The following is a 20,981-nucleotide window of genomic DNA, read 5'->3' as shown; positions in this document are numbered from 1 at the left end:
CACACAGGCGCGCGCGCGCACACGCATGGACGCACATACATGCACACGCATGCACGCACACACATGTACACGCATGCACGCACACATATGCACACATGTGCCTGTAGAAACTCGCATTTGTTTCATGTCCCTTAGGCATGTAAATATTTTCTTGGATTTGAATGAAAGAATCTCAGTGCAATCTCAACACCCGAGGGTCCACGTCGGCCTTTGCGTTGGTCTCTTTATGTTTTCTCTCTCTCTCTCTCTCTCTCTCTCTCTCTCTCTCTCTCTCTCTCTCTCTCTCTCTCTCTCTCTCTCTCTCTCTCTCTCTCTCTCTCTCTCTCTCCCCCCACCCCGTCAACGTTTCCTTCTTTCTAGCGCCTTGTTATGCCTCACGTTCTATATTTAATTTTCATTAAAATTTTTGTGAATATATTCGAAAGAATATATATACACAAATACACAGAAAGGCAAACTAATGTACACAGAGTTACACGCGTGCATGCACACAAACACACATACACACACACACACACACACACACACACACACACACACACACACACACACACACACACACACACACACACACGCAAAGAAGTGGGAGTAATATGTAAGAGAATTCCGTCAAACTCAACATATTTATTAATTTATTCTTATATTTACTTATTAATCTGTTTGCTGTTTACATTAGAATCCAATAAGCAACCAAGCGTAAAGAAATACGCAAGTAGATACGTACACAAACGAACATGAATATAAAATAACGTAAAATTTAATCAAACAAAATTATTTATTTGAATAATTTTCGTTGATTGGACTGTCAAATTACTGCTGTCTTAAAGCCTTTATTTATTTATTTTTTCAAAGATTCCTGTTCTTTTGATGAACATGTCTGTTCCACGAAGTTCCTAGTGCAAAAGTTTAAGAAACTAATCTGAAGGACACTGTGGCATCAGATGAAACAAGAAAATTGAACATTTGGAAAAGCGATGTCTGTATAAAGGATAAGATATATGTTAATATGATTTCTCCCCAGTACAGTGGGGTGGCCGAAGCAAAGCTTGACTTGGCTCTTCACGTGAGGATTCCCAGTCTCCTAGGTGTGCCCAGTCGAGATGCCTTGTAATGGGAACTTTGTAGCAGTGTCCTTATCCCCCATCACTGGAGAATGAGAGAACAGATGATCTGCGAGTTGTGGTACTTGAGAGGCTGTGGAAATCAAGATGAATACGTAAATATTTAGGTGAACAAGTAAATAACACACAAACAAAGCCTACATACATACATACATACATACATACATACATACATACATGCACACATACATACATACATACATGCGTACACGCATGCATGCATACAAATATACATACCCATGCGTACATACCCGTAGCCTTTCCCCTCCTTATAAGGGAGGTGGCTCTGCCGAGGCATGCGCCCATCAATTATTTACACACATCTCACACCCATCCATCACCCATTTGTTTTATATCTTTATCATAAATCCTAATAATAATGATGATGACAATGATATTAAAAAATAAATAATATAATAATGATAACAATAACAACAACAATAATAATAACAATAACAAAAATAATAATAATAATAATGTTGATATATTTTTTTTGTATGTAATCAATACCCATCAACTTCTTATTGGCCAGACCTTCTGGTTGGCTCCTCATCTTTGCGAAAGCACACACATCGAAGCATCTAAGCTTCTGAGCTCTTGCATTAACATGGCCGATGTCTTGGAGGAAGAGAAATGAATAAATAGACCTTCTGCTTTTCTTCCTGAAAAAGGTCTTCGGCATATTGCTTCGCCTGGAATTATTATGGAAACTGAAGAAGATTAGAGTCAAGGAGGAGGAAGGGGGGGTTTGGGTTTCATGGAAAGAAGGCTGATGAGGACTTGGTCGTGTATGTATTAATGTTTAAAGAGATAAATGAACGAGTTGATAAAAGGACACATACCACACACACACACACACACACACACACACACACACACACACACACACACACACACACACATATATATATATATATATATACACACACACACACACACACACACTTCTGAACCAGATATTGTGAACAAAATGGTGTATAAAACACCAATTGGAAAGAGTGACCATATACTAATAGAGTTTGAAAAGAACAGAACAATGTAGATAGGAATGATAAACATATAGGAGGAAGATTTATGTACAACAAAACGGATTTTGTAAAACTAAGAACAATTTTCCAAAACACAAATTGGGATAAATTCTCTAAAGAGGAAACAAAGATGGAAGACAAATGGAACTGATTCAAAGAAAAGTACAAAGAAGGAATTAACAAATATGTACCAAAAAAGAAACAAAAAGAGATTTACATAAAATGTTGGTTTAACAAAAGATGTAGTGAGGCTAGAGACAGGAGAGAAAAAACCTGAAAAATGGAAAAATGGCAAACATATATAAAACTTAGGAACGAATATGTGAATATACGCAGGAAAGAAAAAAGAGATTATGAAAGGGATATTATAGACAAATGTAAGGACCAACCTAAACTCTTTTAAAGATATATAAATGACAGACTAAAGGATAAACATGAAATAGTGAAATTGCGTGAAGGAGATAAAGAATATATAGATGACACAGAGATGGCAGAAGTTATGATCAGACATTTCAGGTCTGTTTTTACAATTGAGAACTCACAATCTTAGGAAGATGGACAACAAGAAAAAATCACCCATGATGAAAGAAAGAAAGATAACACAAAAAGAAATAAGAAACCAAATATAAAACCTAAATGTCAGGAAATCGCACGGACCAGATGAAATTGCAAATTAGATACTGAAAGAGTGTATAGACGAACTGACAGATAAACTATACAAGATAATTGACTTCTCACTCAGAGAGGGAAAGTTACCGCAAGATTGGAAAGATGCAGACATAGTACCAATATATAAAGGAGGAAATCGGGAAGATCCTACAAACTTCAGACCGGTATCCCTTACAAGCACAGTAGCAAAAATATGCGAAAAGGTCATCAGGAACAAATGGACCAAACACTTGGAAGAAAACAAAATAGTAAACCCCAAACAATTTGGCTTTAGAAGTGGAAAATCGTGCACCACAAACTTAATCTGCTTTTACTCGAGATTAATTGAGATAATACAAGAAAGAGATGGATGGTCAGATTGCGCCTTCTTGGATTTGCAGAATGCTTTCAACAAAGTACCACACAAAAAATTAGTAAGAAAAATTGAAATAATAGGAGGAATTCAAGGTAAACTGTTGGAATGGATGAAGGATTTCTTAACTGGGAAAAAAGTGAGAGTAGTACTTAGAGACAAAAATTCGAACTGGGAAGATGTGAAAAGTGGCGTCCCACAAGGCTCTGTTTTGGCTCATTTAATGTTTGCCATATACATAAATGATATGGATGAGGGAGTGAATTGTTACATGAACTTTTTTGCTGACGATGCCAAATTACTCTAGAGAGTAAGAACAGAAGAAGATTGCAGATCACTGCAAGATGACCTGGACAAAATATGGGAATGGAGTCGGAGATATGAGATGAACTTCAACATTAAAAAATGTAGCATAATGGAATTTGGAAAAAGTAAAAATAGAGTTTCGGGACAATATAAAATTGGAAACAAAGAAGTCAAAAAAGTCGACTCAGAAAGGGACCTAGGAGTAATCATCTCAAGTGACTTGACACCTGATAAACATGTAAATAAATTATTTGGAGAGACTTATAACTTATTAAGATCAATGAAAGTGGCCTTCGACTACATAGATGAGGAGATGGTTAAAAAAATAGTTGTTACACTGATAAGACCGAAACTAGAATATGCTGTAACAATGTGGGCACCTAGCACAAAGAAGAACATAAGAAAATTAGAAAGAATCCAAAGAGCAGCGACAAAAATGGCACCTACACTGTCAAATTTGACATATGAACAAAGATTGGAGAAATTACATTTGTCAACACTAGAACAGAGAAGGGAAAGAGGCGATTTGTTGACCATTTTCAGAATTATGAAAGGGTAATTCTCGATAGAGAGGACATATTAAAGTGGGACAGAAGAGAAACAAGAGGACACGAAAAGAAACTAAAGGAAGACAGATACAGAAGAGACCTGAAAAAAAAATAGCTTCCCACATAGAGTGATCGATGTCTGGAACAAACTGAACAGAGAAACAGTGAATGCCAGAACTATACACAATTTTAAGAATAAACTGGATGTGGAGAGATACGAAAACGGGTCACTACGAGCATAGCTCTCGTCCCGTAAACATACAATTAGGTAAATACGCGCGCGCGCACACACACACACACACACACACACACACACACACACACACACACACACACACACACACACACACACACACACACACACACACACACACACACACACACACACACACACACACACACACACACACACACGCACCTAGTACTAAAAAGAACATAAATTAGAAAGAATTCTAAGAGCAACGACAAAGATGGCACCAACCCTCTCCAAATTGACATACGAACAAAGATTGGAAAACTCCAACTACCAACCCTGGAACAAAGAAGAGAAAGAGTAGACCTGCTAACCATATATAGAATTATGAAAGGGATGGAAGTCCTTGATAGAAATACCTTATTAAATTGGGATAGAAGAAAAACCAGAGGACACGAAAATAAACTTAAAAAGGATAGTTACAGAAGAGATCTGAAAAAAGAATAGCATCCCACACAGAGTGATAGATATCTGGAACAAACTGAATGAAGAAACAGTGAGTGCAAAAACTATACAAGAATTTATGATCAAACTGGATGCTGAAAGATACAAAAGCGGGTCACTACGAGTATAGCTCACTTCTCGTAAAATACAACTAGGTATACACACACACACACACACACACACACACACACACACACACACACACACACACACACACACACACACACACAAGCAGATTAGGTTGGAACTGTATATGGATTTGAGGTTAGGTATAATTGAAAAGTAAGAGGCGGGACCCTACGAGCGTTGCTCCTTTCCTGTAGACAACAATTAAGTACGCGCGCGGGCGCGCACACACGCGCACATGTACGTATTCAGCCTCCTTGCATAAGTGGGGAAAATAACGGTTTGCAGTATTAATAAAACTTTGAAGCCCTTAGCGGGGCTCGATCTCGGACCTTTCGCGTGAGAGGTCAAGACGTTAACCACTACACCAGCAAACCGTTTACTTAATGCGTGTGAGTATGTGTGCATCCCCATTTGTGCACGTGCGTGTGTGTGTGTGTGTGAGAGAGAGAGAGAGAGAGAGAGAGAGAGAGAGAGAAAGTGAGTTTGAGGTTTGAGGGTCAATAGGGCTCGTCACTTATGTCTCAGAAGTTATTCAACAACAATAACAATAACCACAACAATAACTGCATCACAGTATATAGTAATGATAATATTCCCTTTGTGTACTCGCTTATGGAGTATGGGATAAATATTAATCAACAAAGGTTTCTTGTGAATATTCACTGCAGTTTGGTGATTATATACTTTCTTTTAATAATAGTTTCACTTTAGGCACATCGTCAGTATGGTCGAGTAGTTACACTGTTTTTAGGTTCTATTACAACTTCAATCATTCTACAGCTAGAGTATGTGTCCGTGGCTGTGATAGTTATTATCATTGTGCTTTTCTTTGTATATGTTTTGTTTGTTTGTATGTTGCTTAATCTTGTATGTATGAATTTGTGATTGCTCTTGTTCTTCTGTTTCTGTTTGTGTGTTTATGTTCGTGTTAGTGCTTGGGCTTGCGTGTTTGTGTGTGTGTTTGTATTCATGATTATATTTGTGCATGTGGTTCTATTTGTGCTTTGCTGGTATCTAGACTTATGCTTGTGTTTGCGCATTTGTCGTGTTTGTGTATGTGTGTGTTTGTGATAAAACCACTGGTGACAGCCTTCGTCATCAGGAAGGACGGAAAGCAAAAACTGAAGACATTTGATCCCAACGTTTCGGGGAAACGTTTCTCAGCGTTAGTAAGTTAAACTAAACGTAACAACGAGGTTGATGCCTTGATATTGATGTCACCATATTAAGACAGGAGGGTAGCACTTGCACTTATGGGCTTAGATTGGATAAGTTTAGGATTAAGAAGGAAATAGGCAAGAACTAGTTTACCAATAAAGTGGTTAACGAATGGAATAGACTTCGTAACCATGTAGTGTACGTTGAAACTATTTGTTATTTTAAAATAATAGATAACTTTATGGACGGGAATGATGGGCGGTAAGGGACATCGATCTACCTAGTTTAGGCCATATGGTCTCCTGCAGTCTCCTCCATTCATATGTTCCTATGTTGTGACGAAACAGGAAGAAAGACGCCAAAAGAAAAAATTAAAATGGGAATCTATTGAGCCAATGATAGTGATACCAGATCCCACACAATCATGTAGCATTAAAGTTGAATTCTTTATTTAAATGTATGAAATGGAATTTGCTGTTTGCTATTCATTCAGCAGAATTAGGGAAGAAATGTTCCTCGCGATAGAATTATATTCCATTGTGAGAGGTAATGTGTATATATTTTTATCTGTGGTGGATTGTGAAACTCAAAGTAAATGACTGGAGGGCAGAAACAAAGGGAGAATTCTTTTGTAAACTCTAAACGACAGAATTTGTCAAGTCTTTCTAATTTCAGAAACCAGTAGTGTGCATACGTTGTTGTCATGATATATTTTTACCGATAGCACCCCCCCCGACCACAACCCTACCTGTGATAAACACGCCAAAAGTTCGACCGAAGAACATAAAGCGACACTAAACCCAGAAAGAATCTACGCGAAGCAGATACGCGTGATAACGTAACTACGCCCCATAGAAAACGAGAATTTCTCTTGGTTGTCGCCATATCTGTCCTCTCACTGCTCCCTCCTCCCATATGTCCTCCTCCGTAACCTTTCCTCCCTCCCTCCCTCCCTCCTCCCCTTCCCTCCCCTTCTATAGGACCTCGGAGAAGAGTCCCAAGAGCGATTTTACTGATTGCTTGTGATCCTAAGGGACATCTTGTGCGGCCCTTCACATTAATCGAGCTATCCTTATGATGACTTCCATTGGAAGCCTTCACTCGCCTTCATCTCCATTCCCTGCCATATGCTCTTCTTTGTTGACCTCGTCTTGACCTCACTTCGGGTTTTCTTGTGTCTTAAGCTTCTTGCTTCCTGCCTGATGTCGTGTCTTCCTTGCTGTCGGGTTTTCCGATGTTTATGATTTAACTTTTCTTTTGGTGTGTTTCTCATTGTTACGTTATCTCTCTTGTGTGTTTGGCCTTGGTAACGGTTGCGAATTTTTCTTTTTTACTCGTAAGTTACAATGAATGACAGCGATAAAGCATCAGACCTACAAGAGATCTCTTAGTCCATAACAAGGTCGGATGAAAAAAAAAGAGTAAATTAATTATAGAAGTAACCAAATAGATTAATGTATAAACGAATAAATAAATAAATGATTGTGTACAAACAAGGTTGGATACATTTATGTATATATATATATATATATATATATATATATATATATATATATATATATATATATATATTTCCCCTGTGTTTATGTTCTCCATCATCCAAATAATATATATATATATATATATATATATATAATACATATGTTGAAAGCAGCAATAGTAATGATAATGATAATAATAATGACAGAATTATAATAAATAGAATTTTTTTATAACCAGGTAAAAAATGCGGACATAAATAAGAATTTCACAAAATGAAAACGATTGAAAAAAAAATTATGACGTCATCCCTAAAGACAGAACCTCGTTATGGTGACGACGACCGGAGACGCCTATCGCTGTCCCCAACGACCGCCATCATCGTCAGCATCGTCATCATCATTATCATCATCATCATCTCCCCCTCACAAAAGCCCTTTTCTTCTCCCCCTCTTATCTCCCCTTCGTCCCCTCTCACCTCCCCATACCATAGCTTCCCCATGACTGCCCTTGAGTTTCTCTCTCTCTCTCTCTCTCTCTCTCTCTCTCTCTCTCTCTCTCTCTCTCCCTTTCGCTCTCTTTCTCTCTTTCTCTCTGTCCCTCTCTCCCTCTTCCCCTTTCTCTATCTCCTCCCCCCCTCTCTCTCTCTCCTCCCCCCCCTCTCTCTCTCCTCCCCCCCTCTCTCTCTCTCTCTCTCTCTCTTTCTCTCCCTCTGCCCTTTCCACTCTCTCTCTCTCTCCATCTCTTTCTCTTCTCCTTTCTCTATCTCCCTCTCTCTCTCCTCCCTTTCTCTCTGTATCTCTATCTCCCTCTCTCCTCCTCCCTCTCTCTCTCTCGCCCTCTGCCCCTCTCTCCCTCTCCCTCTTTCCTTTCTATCTATCTCCCTCTCTCCCCCCTTTCTCTTTCTCCCTCTCTCCTCCCTTTTTCTTTGTATCTCTATCTCCCCCCCCCCCCCCCTCTCTCTCTCTCTCTCTCTCTCTCTCTCTCTCTCTCTCTCTCTCTCTGTCGTTGCACATTCAACTCTCTTTGGAATTGCCTATGAAATGAGGAAGGAGCACGTTAGGAGCAGCAGCAGCAGCGGTAGAATAACTTAAGATAAAGAAAAAAAGATAGTGGCGCTTGGGGAGTCAAGGGTCCACATTCAGATCTTGCACACGGGGACAAATATACCTGACACATTAGGGCTCGTTTCTATACAGGTTGCTGGTAATATGTGTCAACTCGATCCTTTTTTGTGTGTTTACGTCAATAGTGACATTACAAAGTAAGCCAAAAGGTCATGAATATAGTTATGAACATATTCCAATAGGAGTATATATTATTATGAGTATATGTCCTCGCACACCAATCATTCCATGTGTAAGGTGTATCAGGATCAGTTGTGTAGAGCTGTACCTAAAACCAGCCATGAAAAGCAATAAATGTGAAACTTGATTTTTTAACGTGATTTTGAACCTAGGCTTCCCACACACAGGTCGTGTCCGAGTTTTTCCAAAGCTCCAAAGTCATAACAAACAAAAGTATACGTTTTTTAGAATGTCTGATAACAACAACACGTGTCATTGTTACAAAAGGAACGCTGGGCTTCTCTAACAAGGTGATAATAAAGGGTGAATTGGAAGTGATATATACAATATATATATATATATGTATATTATATATATACACATATATATATATATTTATATATATATATATATATATATATATATATATATATAGTGTATACACACACGCACGCACACACACAAACACACACACATATGTATATATATATATATATATATAATATATATATATATATACACACATATATATGTGTATATATATATATATATATATATATATATATACATATATATATGTGTGTGTGCATATATGTGTTTATGGAAGAAAGTATACGCTGGACTCGACGTTCGTCAATTTATTCCAGCGTATACTTTCTTCCCTAAAAATTGTTCCTGGACTCCGGCTATTTACGAATATGTATATATGCATATATGTATATATATATATATATATATATATATATATATATATATGTATATGTATATATATATATATATATCACGTTAAAACCACTGTTGGAGTGGAAAAGACTGGAGACTGGGAATCTATATATTTCGATTGCAAACTGCAATCCTCCTCAGTAGATATATATATATATATATATATATATATATATATATATATATATATATATATGTATATGTATACGTTTATGTGTGTGTATATGTATGTGTGTGTGTGTGTGTATTTACAAGAGCGATCTTGGCATCGTGACGAACACAAAACACATGAATAAAATCTCGTGCCGACAATAACAATAAAATAAAAAATACCCCCAAGGTACGGAACGTGATAGGATGCGTCTATTGTATGAACAACCATCATTCCACAATAAAAAAGAAAGAAAAAAAATCAGGAATTGATGTTAGTTCGTGGGGTGAAAGGTAAACAGGACCGTCTCCGGCCGTCTTGGGTCAGTAGTCGTATAGATCAAGTTTTGAATATAGATGAGAGACTTGTTCAGATAGAGAGACGGATATGTATATAGGGTCACGAGTGTACGCGCCCACACGCAAGCACACACATTTGCGCGCGCGCGCACACATACACACACACGTTTATTGTGAAATTCTAAAGAAAAATCTTTGTTTATTGTTCGTTATTTGTTGTTGTTATTGACAGAAAGATTGAATATGTAACACACACACACACACACACACACACACACACACACACACACACACACACACACACACACACACACACACATTCGCGCGCACACGCATCCATACACATTCACGCGCGCACACACACATGCACACACACACACGCACACACACACACACACACACACACACACACACACACACACACACACACATGTTTATTGTGAAATTCTAAATAAATGTTCGTTATGTTTATTGTTTATTATTTGTTGTTGTTGACAGAAAGATTGAATGTGTAATATGATTGTAGAATTGCTTTAAAGTTTACTAACACTAAGGATATAATTTATTCTATCTGTAGAAGCTGCGCTCAATATTTTTGTATTAACGCACACACACACACACGCTCAATATTCTTGTATTCACACACACACACACCCACACACACACACACACACACACACACACACACACACACACACACACACACACACACATGCGTGAGTTTGATGCGCAAAAGGTTATTTTGGTTTCTTGGTTTTTGCTTTTCAACGTGAACTTGTGAACTTTTCCATTTTCAATCTAAGAATGCAATTTAACTTTTACGATTTCTTGCTTAGCTGGCGACATGTACTTCGGGACCCTTCTTCTGCTTATCAATATTTCTAGAAGATTTACGATTTTTTCTAAATACTTAGAGCAGTGGTAAAAAAAAAGTCTCAAGAAGGAAAATATCGAAGATGAGACTGTAGCCGCTGTGAGCTACGTTGAGAAGTGTTCGTGAGTTCGTCTTTTACATGCGCCCAGTATCCGATATATATATATATATATATATATATATATATATATATATATGTATGTGTGTGTGTGTGTGTGTGTGTGTGTGTGTACACCGTGTGAGTAGTCACCCGTGGTGCGTAATTATATAATTGCACTGGATTAAGTTAGGTCGGGTCAATCAGGGTCGCACTGTCATAAGCAGGTGTGTGTGGCTGGCGCGTCAGGTGTAGCCACCTGAGCGAGACAACGTGTGCTCCACGCCACACGTGGTTTGTACAAGACCAAGTCAAGAGCAAGTGACAATGTTGGAAAAAAGTGTTTTGAGAATTTCACCCTTTCGAAAGAATCCAGTTCATGGAAAGGTATGCGTGATGCACCGAGGTATTGGATCACGTGTTGGACTCTTGATGTTGAACTCTCCTTGACCACCTCCATGACTCCACCTCTTCAAAGCGACATTATCCCAAAGGACAGAAGCGCTGGTTATGTCTGTAGTTTGCTTTCCACGAATGTTATTCTTACTTCCACCAATCGACTCTGTTCAACAATCTCACTCCTTGTTTGAGACCCCTTGCAGTTTTTTATTCAGTCTACCACCACATGATTTCATGCAGCTGAGGGAAAGCTCTTCTTACGGTCGGGTCGTGGGTGTATCATCAGCTGATCCGTCGAGGGTCGTGGAGTCTGCGGGAAGAGTCTTTAAGGAAATGTTTACTAAATGTTGTGGGAAGTTCGTCTGATTTATGGAGCGGCGCTTAATCATCCTGCCAATATGTCCTTAGAAAGGAGTCTTTATCTGAATTTCGCTGGCCGTTCTTTTTCCTCCTCCTCCTTCCCCCTCCTCATTCTTCTTCCCCTCCTCCTCCTTTGTCTCCTCCTCCTCTTCCTTCTTCACCTCCTCTCCCTCTTCTTTTCCTCTTTCTCTTTCTCCTCCTTCTCCTTCTTCTCTTTCTTCTTCTCCTTCTTCTCTTTCTTCTCTCCTTCTACTTCTTTTTCTTTTCCTTTTTCCTCTTTTCCTTTTCCTTCTTTTCCTTTATTACTTGTAACCCCTCTCCTTCTTCTCCCCCTCCTCCTTTCTCTTCTTTTCGTATATCTCCTTATATTCATTCTCCTTATTTTTTCCTTCTTCTCTCCCTTCTTTCCTCTCTCCTTCTCCGCTTTCTCCTACGTCTTCCTATTCTTTTTCTTCTTCTTTTTCTCTTCCTTCTCCTTCACTTCTTTCTCCCTCTACTTCATCATCTTTTTCTTATTCTTTTTTTCTCCTCTTTTCTCCTTCCTTCTTCTTCACCTCTTTCTCATAATTCTTCTTTTCCGTCTTCTCCTTTCTCTTCTTCTTCCTCTCTTTCTCCTTCCCCCTCTTCTTCTCTTCATTATTCTCCTAAATATTCTTATCATTCTTCTAATTTTTTTCTTCCCCTTATTATTCTTCTCTTTCTTCTCCTTTCTTCTCCTTTCTCATTCTTTCTCTTCTGATTCTTCTCAATATCCATCTCCTTCTCCTGTCTTCTTTCTCATCTTTATCCCACGTTTCTTCTTAATATTTCTCATTCTTTTTATTCTTTCTTCTCCCTCTCTTTCTTCTTTTTGTTCTTCTTCCTCATGTCCTGCGGTTCCTTATTCTCCCTCGTCTCAATATTTAACTTTTTCCCAATTTTCTTTTTCTTTTTCTTATTTTATCTTTTATCTATTCCTTTGACCTTTTTAAAGCATCTCTACTCTTTACGCGCGATGTTTCTTTTACTGTTTTTTAGTTTTGTATGTTTTTCATTTTATCACCACATAACTCTTTTATGTTGTTGAGCGTCTGTCTTGGTTAGTTACTACTTGTGTGTGTGTGTGTGTGTGTGTATTCACCTTGGTCTTTTGGATCACTTGATGGACTCGTGATCGACAGCTGTGTCCCCCCCGGAAGAGAGCTCAGAGCTCGTATGACCAATCTATGGGTAATGCGGTGACCTTACATGCACACACACTCCCAACTCCCCGCCCACGAGAGTTTCAGTAACGACTCGAAGCGCAGCGATACTGAAATTATTTCAGCCCTGGGCAGGATTCGAACCCGGACCGCCGTAGTGACAAGTCTAAGAATGTGTGTGTGTGTGTGTGTGTGTGTGTTTGTGTGTGTCAGTGTGTGTTTGTGTACACATGCACATCCCTGTCTAATCACCTGCCCTCCTGTCCCCCCACTCCCATCTCCTCTCTCCTCTCCCCATCTCCCCTCTCATCTCCTCCTCCCCCAACCCCCCTGGACTTCACGAACAACCACCCCCCCTCACCCCAACCCAACGCGACAATGAATATTCCGAATTTATCAGACCTTGGGAGAAGTTGAGTAGAAAAATTCCTCACTCCCCCACCCCCACCACCCGCACATTACACTTAATCACTTTTGATTTGTGTCTTCGTCCTTCCTCAACCCTGGAAGCGGGGAAGGGGGAGTGGGCGTCTTGTCGGAGGATCAGGTCTTGTTGCCGTCAGTCCTTGATGTCGTCTTCACCCAAAAAGGACATAATTTGTCGCAGACGAATGGACGTCCTCTTACTTCAACGCGAAGTCATCCTTCCTGGTCATAATTCACACACGCACATACACACACACAGACTCTCTCTCTCTCACACACACACACACACACACACACACACATTTTACCATACATGTCCTCAAATTCATTGTCCATGAATTTGAGGCTAGATATGATAAATTTGAGACTAGGAGACTGGACTAAACGAGCGTTGCTCCTTTACTGTATACTACAACTGGGTAAATACATTTGGATAAATACACACACATACACACACACACACACACACACACACACACACACACACACACACATATATATATATATATATATGTATATATATATATATATGTATATATATATATATAATATATATATATTTGTGTGTATGAGTGTGTGTGTGCGTGTGTGTGTGTGTGTGTGTGTGTGTGTGTGTGTGTGTGCACTGGAACAACCTTTGATACCCAAGACCACTGCAGTTGCGTAGCCAGCACCTTTTGCGGCATTTACATGTCCGCTCTCGTATGCTATTATATTTTAACGCCTGCTCCTCTTGTTTCAAAGCTGAATCTCCTCCTCCCACGCGGACAGACGAGTCCAGGATGTGGACATTAGTATTCCGACATGAGCAGGACATAACAAAAAACAGCGCAGCTGCTTTCGCTCTACGTGCAAGTTCATGTTGTCTTTAATTTTGCCATACATCGACTATGTTCGTGCGGTCATGCATACATAAATATTGCGTACATACATACATGCGTGTATATATATATATATATATATATATATATATATATATATATATATATATACACGGACACATGCGTGCATAGATACATGCATACATGCACACATACATATAGATATACATGCATGTATACTTACATATTCATAAAAGCATGCATGCATGCATGTACGTATTCTTGAATATTACGTACATATACATGCATACATATATACGTAATAAATATATATACATTCATACATTTATACATATATATACATATATATATATATTATATATATGTATATATTTGGCAGCTTGAATCTCAGTTGTGACCACTACTTGCAATCGTTTCACCAACTTCTACATCGGTTATCATGTTTTCGTGGCTAGTGAGCAATAGATCGAGTAAGTTTCCATGACTTGTGTGCTCTTTTACGTACTAAACTAAGTGATTGTCATCGAGAAAATATACCAAGTGATAACTTATATTGCCATGATCGAGGGTCGTCCAATCAATGTCAGTAAAATTGAAATCCCCCATTATCAGTAATTCCCTGTTGCAGAAACTAGACAGTTCTTGAAACAACAGTTTGTCGTCTGCTAATGATAATGTTTTTGTACTATATGTTACACCTACGTTCATCTTTCGTCACTTTGTACGAATTAATTCTACCCTTGAAATATCATATGTCCTGTTTCACTTTCTCTAGTACACAGGCATGGAAATTGCTTATAACATAGATCAAAACACCCCCATTTTTCTTTGAGTTTCTATCCTGATGAAATTATTTAGATCCTGTAATGTTAGATTCAGCTTCATACTCTTTATCATTTTAACAATGTCTCGGTTATTCTCATCATATCGAGATTTTCACTTTTGACATACGTTTGCGAATTTCTTGGAATTTGTTCTAATACTACGAGCATTAAAGTACATATTTTTGTAGAAACTCATGATTATCTCTTTCTTATTCGTTCTGATTTTCTACATCTTGCCTTACATCGTCATTTTGGTCCTTATTGACACTTTACATTTGGTCCTACGTACATACATGGATCTGTGCATACACACGTACATCCCACACTTGCACATACGTACATGCGTGCATACATACATACATACATACATATGCACATACATACATACATACAAGGACCATAAAAGCACTAACTCGGCTGGTCTCGTTCATTAGGTCCGAGGCCAGCTCGAGGCCACAATTCTTTCGAATTTGATATACTTTTTTATTTATTCTTTTTTAACGATTTATTAGTAGTTTTAGTCTAGATCAATTCAATAGAGTTTTGTGGACCAACCGACGCACACTCCTTGCGCTAATGGAATCGTGTTGATCTCGCATTCGCTTAGTTTTGAGTTCGAATCCCGCACTCCTCTCCGATTCCCAACAGTCTTTAAAGCGCAAAGTAGGGTAAAGGTGACTGCTTCGGCCGCAGCTGCTACTCAGCGCCTCCTGGCGTAGGGTCCCCACCTTAAGCGATATATTTCGGCCCCTTGAGCTTACGTCATGCTCTGTTGCGTCATCGTAATCGTTGTCGTCATGACGACGAAGAACAAAACCATGTCCCGTAGATCGGGTAATATATGAGGGCTGAGCTCTCATCTGGGGGAGTAGTAACTGTCGATCACGAGTCCAGCACGATCAGGAAGAGGCAGAGCAATCCATCTTCAGTCTCTTTGACACAGACTTTTTTTTATCCGGAAAAAATGAAACCACGATTCAAAGGAATAAGTTTGCCTCTCCAAGGAGGTGCTCTCTCTCTCTCTCTCTCTCTCTCTCTCTCTCTCTCTCTCTCTCTCTGTGTGTGTGTGTGTGTGTGTGTTTTCTCTGTTCTGCTCATTTTCTCTCTGTCTGTCTATCTCAGTCTATCTTTCTTTATTCTCGATCTTTCTCACTCACTCAGGTCTCCCCCCATCTCTCTCTATCTCTCTCTGTGTTTTCTCTATTCTCTCTCTCTCTCTCTCTCTCTCTCTCTGTGTGTGTGTGTGTGTGTGTGTGTGTGTGTGTCTGTCTCACTCTTAGTCTATCTCTCTCTCTTTGTTCTCGATCTCTCTCACTCACTCAGTTCTCCCCCCCTCTCTCTCTCTCTCTCTCGCTCTCTCGCTCTCTCTCCCTCTCTCTCTCTCCCTTCCCTCCCCCCCCCTCTCTCTCTCTCTCTCTCTATCTCTCTTCGAGCTGCTTTCTTCTTCGCTTTTGGATTTTCCCAGTTCTACTCCGAACACAAAGAATTTTTTTTTGGGTCAGAATCTTCTTACCAATTCCTCTTTTTATTTGCTTCTCCAAATTACTTCATCAGTTTCATTGTCTTAGTGACTTGCTAGTTCGTCATTATCTTCCTCTTCCTTCTCCTCCTCCTCGTCCTCCTCCTCTTACTCCTTTTCCTCCTTTTAATCCTCACCCTTCTTTCTCTTCCTCCTCCTCGTCCTCCTACTTACTTCCTCCTCTTCCTTTTTTTCCTCCTCCTCCTATTCTTTTTCCTCCTTTTAATCCTCATCTTCTTTCTCTTCCTCCTTCTCGTCCACCTACTTCCTTCCTCCTTCTCCTCCTCTTACTCCTTTTCCTCCTTTTAATCCTCACTCTTCTTTCTCTTCCTCCTCCTCGCCCTCCTACTTCCTCCTCTTTCTTCTCCTCTTCCTCGTTCTCCTCTTTTCCCTCCTCCTCCTATTCCTTTTCCTCCTTTTAATCCTCATCTTCTTTCTCTTCCTCCTCCTCGTCCACCTACTTCGTTCCTCCTCTTCCTTCTCCTCTTCCTTCTCCTCTTCCTCCTCCCTTCCTCCTCTCCCATTTCCTTCTCCCTGCACTCCTGTTTCTAATCCGTCTGTTCTTCCTCCTCCTCCTCTTCGTCCTACTTCCTTCTCTTCCTCCTCCTGTTCCTTCTCTTCTTCTTCTTTTTCCTCCTCCCCCTCTTCCCTTCCTTCTTGTCCTCCTCCTACTTCCCCTTTTCTTCCTTGTCCTCCATCCCCTCCTCATCCCTGTTCTTTTACTCCTCCTCCTCCTCCTCCTCTTCCTCCTCTCCGTTCTCCTCTCTATGATTTTCATCCTTCCATTTCATCTTCCTCCTACTACTCCTCTATGAATTTCCTTCTTCTGTTTCACCCTCCTCCTCCTCCTCCTCCTCCTCCTCTCCTCTATGATTTTTCTTCCTCCATTTCATATTCTTCTTCCTCCTCCTCCTCTTCCTCCTCTCCGTCCTCCTCTCTATGATTTTCCTCCTTCCATTTCATCTTCCTCCTACTGCTACTCCTCCTTTATAAATTTCCTTCTTCTGTTTCACCTTCCTCCTCCTCCTCCTCCTCCTCCTCCTCTCTATGATTTTCCTTCCTCCATTTCATATTCCTCCTCCTCTTCCTCCTCCTCTTCCTCTTCCTCATAGTTCGCATTTTTCCTCCTTTTTTTCGCCGAGTTAGTGCTTTTATGGTCGTTCCTCTCCTGAGCGCTTCTTTGCCTTCAAACACTGATCTGCACAACCCCCTTCTCCTCCCCTCCTCTTCCTCCTCCTCCTCCTCCCCGTCCCCGTCCTCCTCCTTCTCCTCCTCCTCTTCCCACATCCCCGTCTTCCCCCTCCCCTTCCTCCCCTCCTCTCCCTCCCTCTCCTCCTCCTCCCACTTCCTCTTCCTCCTCATCTTCTGGCTCTTCGACCCCCCCCTTCTTTCCTTCCGTGCCATGTTGCACTTTTCCTCTACCTTCTGACTACCGTCAGGTGATTTTATTCATTACAGTTCAGTAATGAAAGGGTTTAAATCTTTCCCTACAACTGGGCTACTTTCCTGTCTTCGACGGCCTTGTGGTACCCACCGAGTTTCATCTGTTTGTGACCAAAAACTGGACATATATCAGCATGAGATGGATAGAGCCGCTAGTAAACTACAATAAATACCGTGGACTCCATCGGACTCCTTCATGAGAGTGTATTAAGTACATAAGATTAATACTGCCAATTCTAGAAGGTCTGTACTGACGCCCCCACGGCCCACGGTTGCGCATTATTCCCTTTAGAAAATACTAGAGATGAGTTTCCAGTTTTGAAAGAATTCTGATCTAATTCTAACTTTTTACAAGTCCACTGGCACCTCCTCCTCCTCCTCCTCCTCCTCCTCCTCCTCCTCCTCCACCTCCTCCACATCCTCTTTCTCCTCCTCTTCTTCCTCCTCCTCTTCAATTTCTCTCGATGGCATATAGTCTTTGATCCCAGGCAATGGAATTCCATTCATTTATACGGAAAAGATTGGAACTCGTATATTCTTTATGATCGGAATTCGACTTATCTCAAGAAGACTTTATTCCGACTAGTAAGGGTAACTATCAAACTATTAAGCTAAAGTCTAGGGGATGAACACCCTTTATCTAACCCACCCTGTAATGACATCAGTATATATGTACAGTATATACATATGTAAATACATATGCGTATACATTACATATATGTTTACATATACCTATACATACATTTGAATATATATAATATATATATAAATATATATATATATATTATATATGTGTGTGTGTGTGTGTGTGTACTCGTACATATACATAAATACACACACATATATATATATATATATATATATATATATATATATATATATATATGTGTGTGTGTGTGTGTGTGTGTGTGTTATAGGTTGACGGAGTGAAGGTACTTTGAGCAAGCGGGTTATGTCTGTTGAACAAGGCAGGGAGAAGGCAGGAAATAGGGATGAATGGAAAATGGTGTTTATAAATGATACGGTGATGCAAGGATAGGATGGGGCGGGGATGGGTAGGAGTGGAGAGTGGTTGTGAGTGTGTATGAAGTTTTGACGCAGCCCGAGGGTGTTTGTCTCCGTCTTCTCTATTTTTCGCATGAAAGCACGGTGAGGGGGAGTTGCCGATTAAGTGAAGCGGCCTTCTCTGTGGATGTACTGTGTATTGCTGTATTGCTGCTGACTCAGAGCAGTGGGCGGGATACAGGGATGGCCCATCATCCACGAGGAGCTAAGATGAGAGGGGAACAAGGGGAGTGGAGTGGATACGTGCCTTTTGCCTTGGCTACCTCCCTTATAAAGGGGAAAAAGCCCATGATGTTTATGAATGTATATATATATATATGTTTATATATATATATATATATATATATATATATATATATATATATATATGGAGAGAAAGACAACTACACTGTGTGGAATAGCTAAACCACTAAGGAGTTAATGCCCTGTTGTACTCAAACAACAGAAGTAAACAACCCAATTTGAGATAACGTCATTGTTAATAAGCTTTAGAGTGTACCATTGCGCACACCCGAACCTTATCCACGACTTTATTGAATATTGAAAATTTGTCCCGCTGTTAAATGTCAAACTTACCGTTGCTTACGGTAGTTTTCATATAATGATAATTCTGTTTTTGGAAAAAAAAAATCAGCAGCACTGTACAAAATATATTTTATTGTTGTTAAGTGTATAATGTAACATATCATACAGTAGTTTTCCTACCATAACAGTGAATAAAAAAGAAATAAAAATGTATTAATCTAGCAAATTCCAAAGATATGTTTGCTAGTTCTGACCTGTGGTAGAATAGTTACATATCTCCGCATCATGACCAACATAAATCCACTAAAACTTCACAAATGACATACGTAAAGAAGAGCGATAAGTTCACGCCAGGAGGCGCTAAGCTGCGACCCAGATTCTCACCTTTATCCTAAATGTCAGACGTGCATAGCACATGTGATCATGATTTGACCAACTGTGGTTTGCCTGTGTGCTCAGTTTGTCAACAACGTTTTTGGATGACGTTGACTCTCAGCACAGATGCTAACAGATGACCAACTTATAGTTGGAGTTGCTCGTCCAACCAAGAGTTGCAAGTGGAGGAAAAACAGTTTATGGAAATGACAGTGAAAACGAGAAGATGACATCAGTAACAAACAAGAAGATGTCATCAATGGAAACGAGATGACCAACGGAGAGTAAATATGGTGAGGAAAAGAGAGCGAAAATGGAGGTGACAAATAAGCGAAAGTGTGAGAAGGAGCAGAGAGATATCTGTAACATCAAAGATAAAAAGAAGGGAAAGATGTAACCGATAGAGATTAGAGGATTAGGAAACACGAGGAGGAAACGCAGGAGTCTTAGTCTGAGTTTATTCCTGACTAGATTCGCAGGTATGCTTTTTCAAAGGAATGATGTACAAACGAGCTGTGGGCATTCTATACATGAGGTGGACCTCACTACCTCTCCGTGTTACCATTGTTGGCGACAAGTGTGAACATTACATATTCATTGTAACAAAAAAATAAGCAAATGTAATGATAATGCTAGCAATAAGAGTAGTGGTAAATACAATGAAAAAGATCATAATGAAAATAATAATAATAATAATAGCAGTAATAATAATAACAATAATAATAGTAGTAGTAAAACTAGTAATAATAATAATAATAATATTGAAAATAATAATGATTAATAATAAGTTAATAATGATATAATGGTAATAGCAATGATGATGATGATAATAATAATAATAATAATAATAAAAAGAAAATGATAATAATAATGTGGATAGGAGGCAAAGGGAACACGGGCTGAGGGAAATACTTTTATTCCTACTAGTTTTGCCTGAGTGGCTTCTTCAGAGGAATAGAGTTTGAAGTCAAGTTGGTCAATATATATATGGTATAACAATAAGGAATAAAAGTATTTCCCTCAGCCCGTGTTTCCTTTGTCTCCTATTCACATTCGTCACAATGTATACACAATAACAATAATGTAATAATAAATAATTTATGTT

The sequence above is a fragment of the Oratosquilla oratoria genome, chromosome 14 (genome assembly GCF_046742065.1).
Source record: "Oratosquilla oratoria isolate Oo_2021 chromosome 14, ASM4674206v1, whole genome shotgun sequence".
Classification (NCBI taxonomy): domain Eukaryota; kingdom Metazoa; phylum Arthropoda; class Malacostraca; order Stomatopoda; family Squillidae; genus Oratosquilla; species Oratosquilla oratoria.
Note: the sequence above shows the minus strand (reverse complement) of the source record.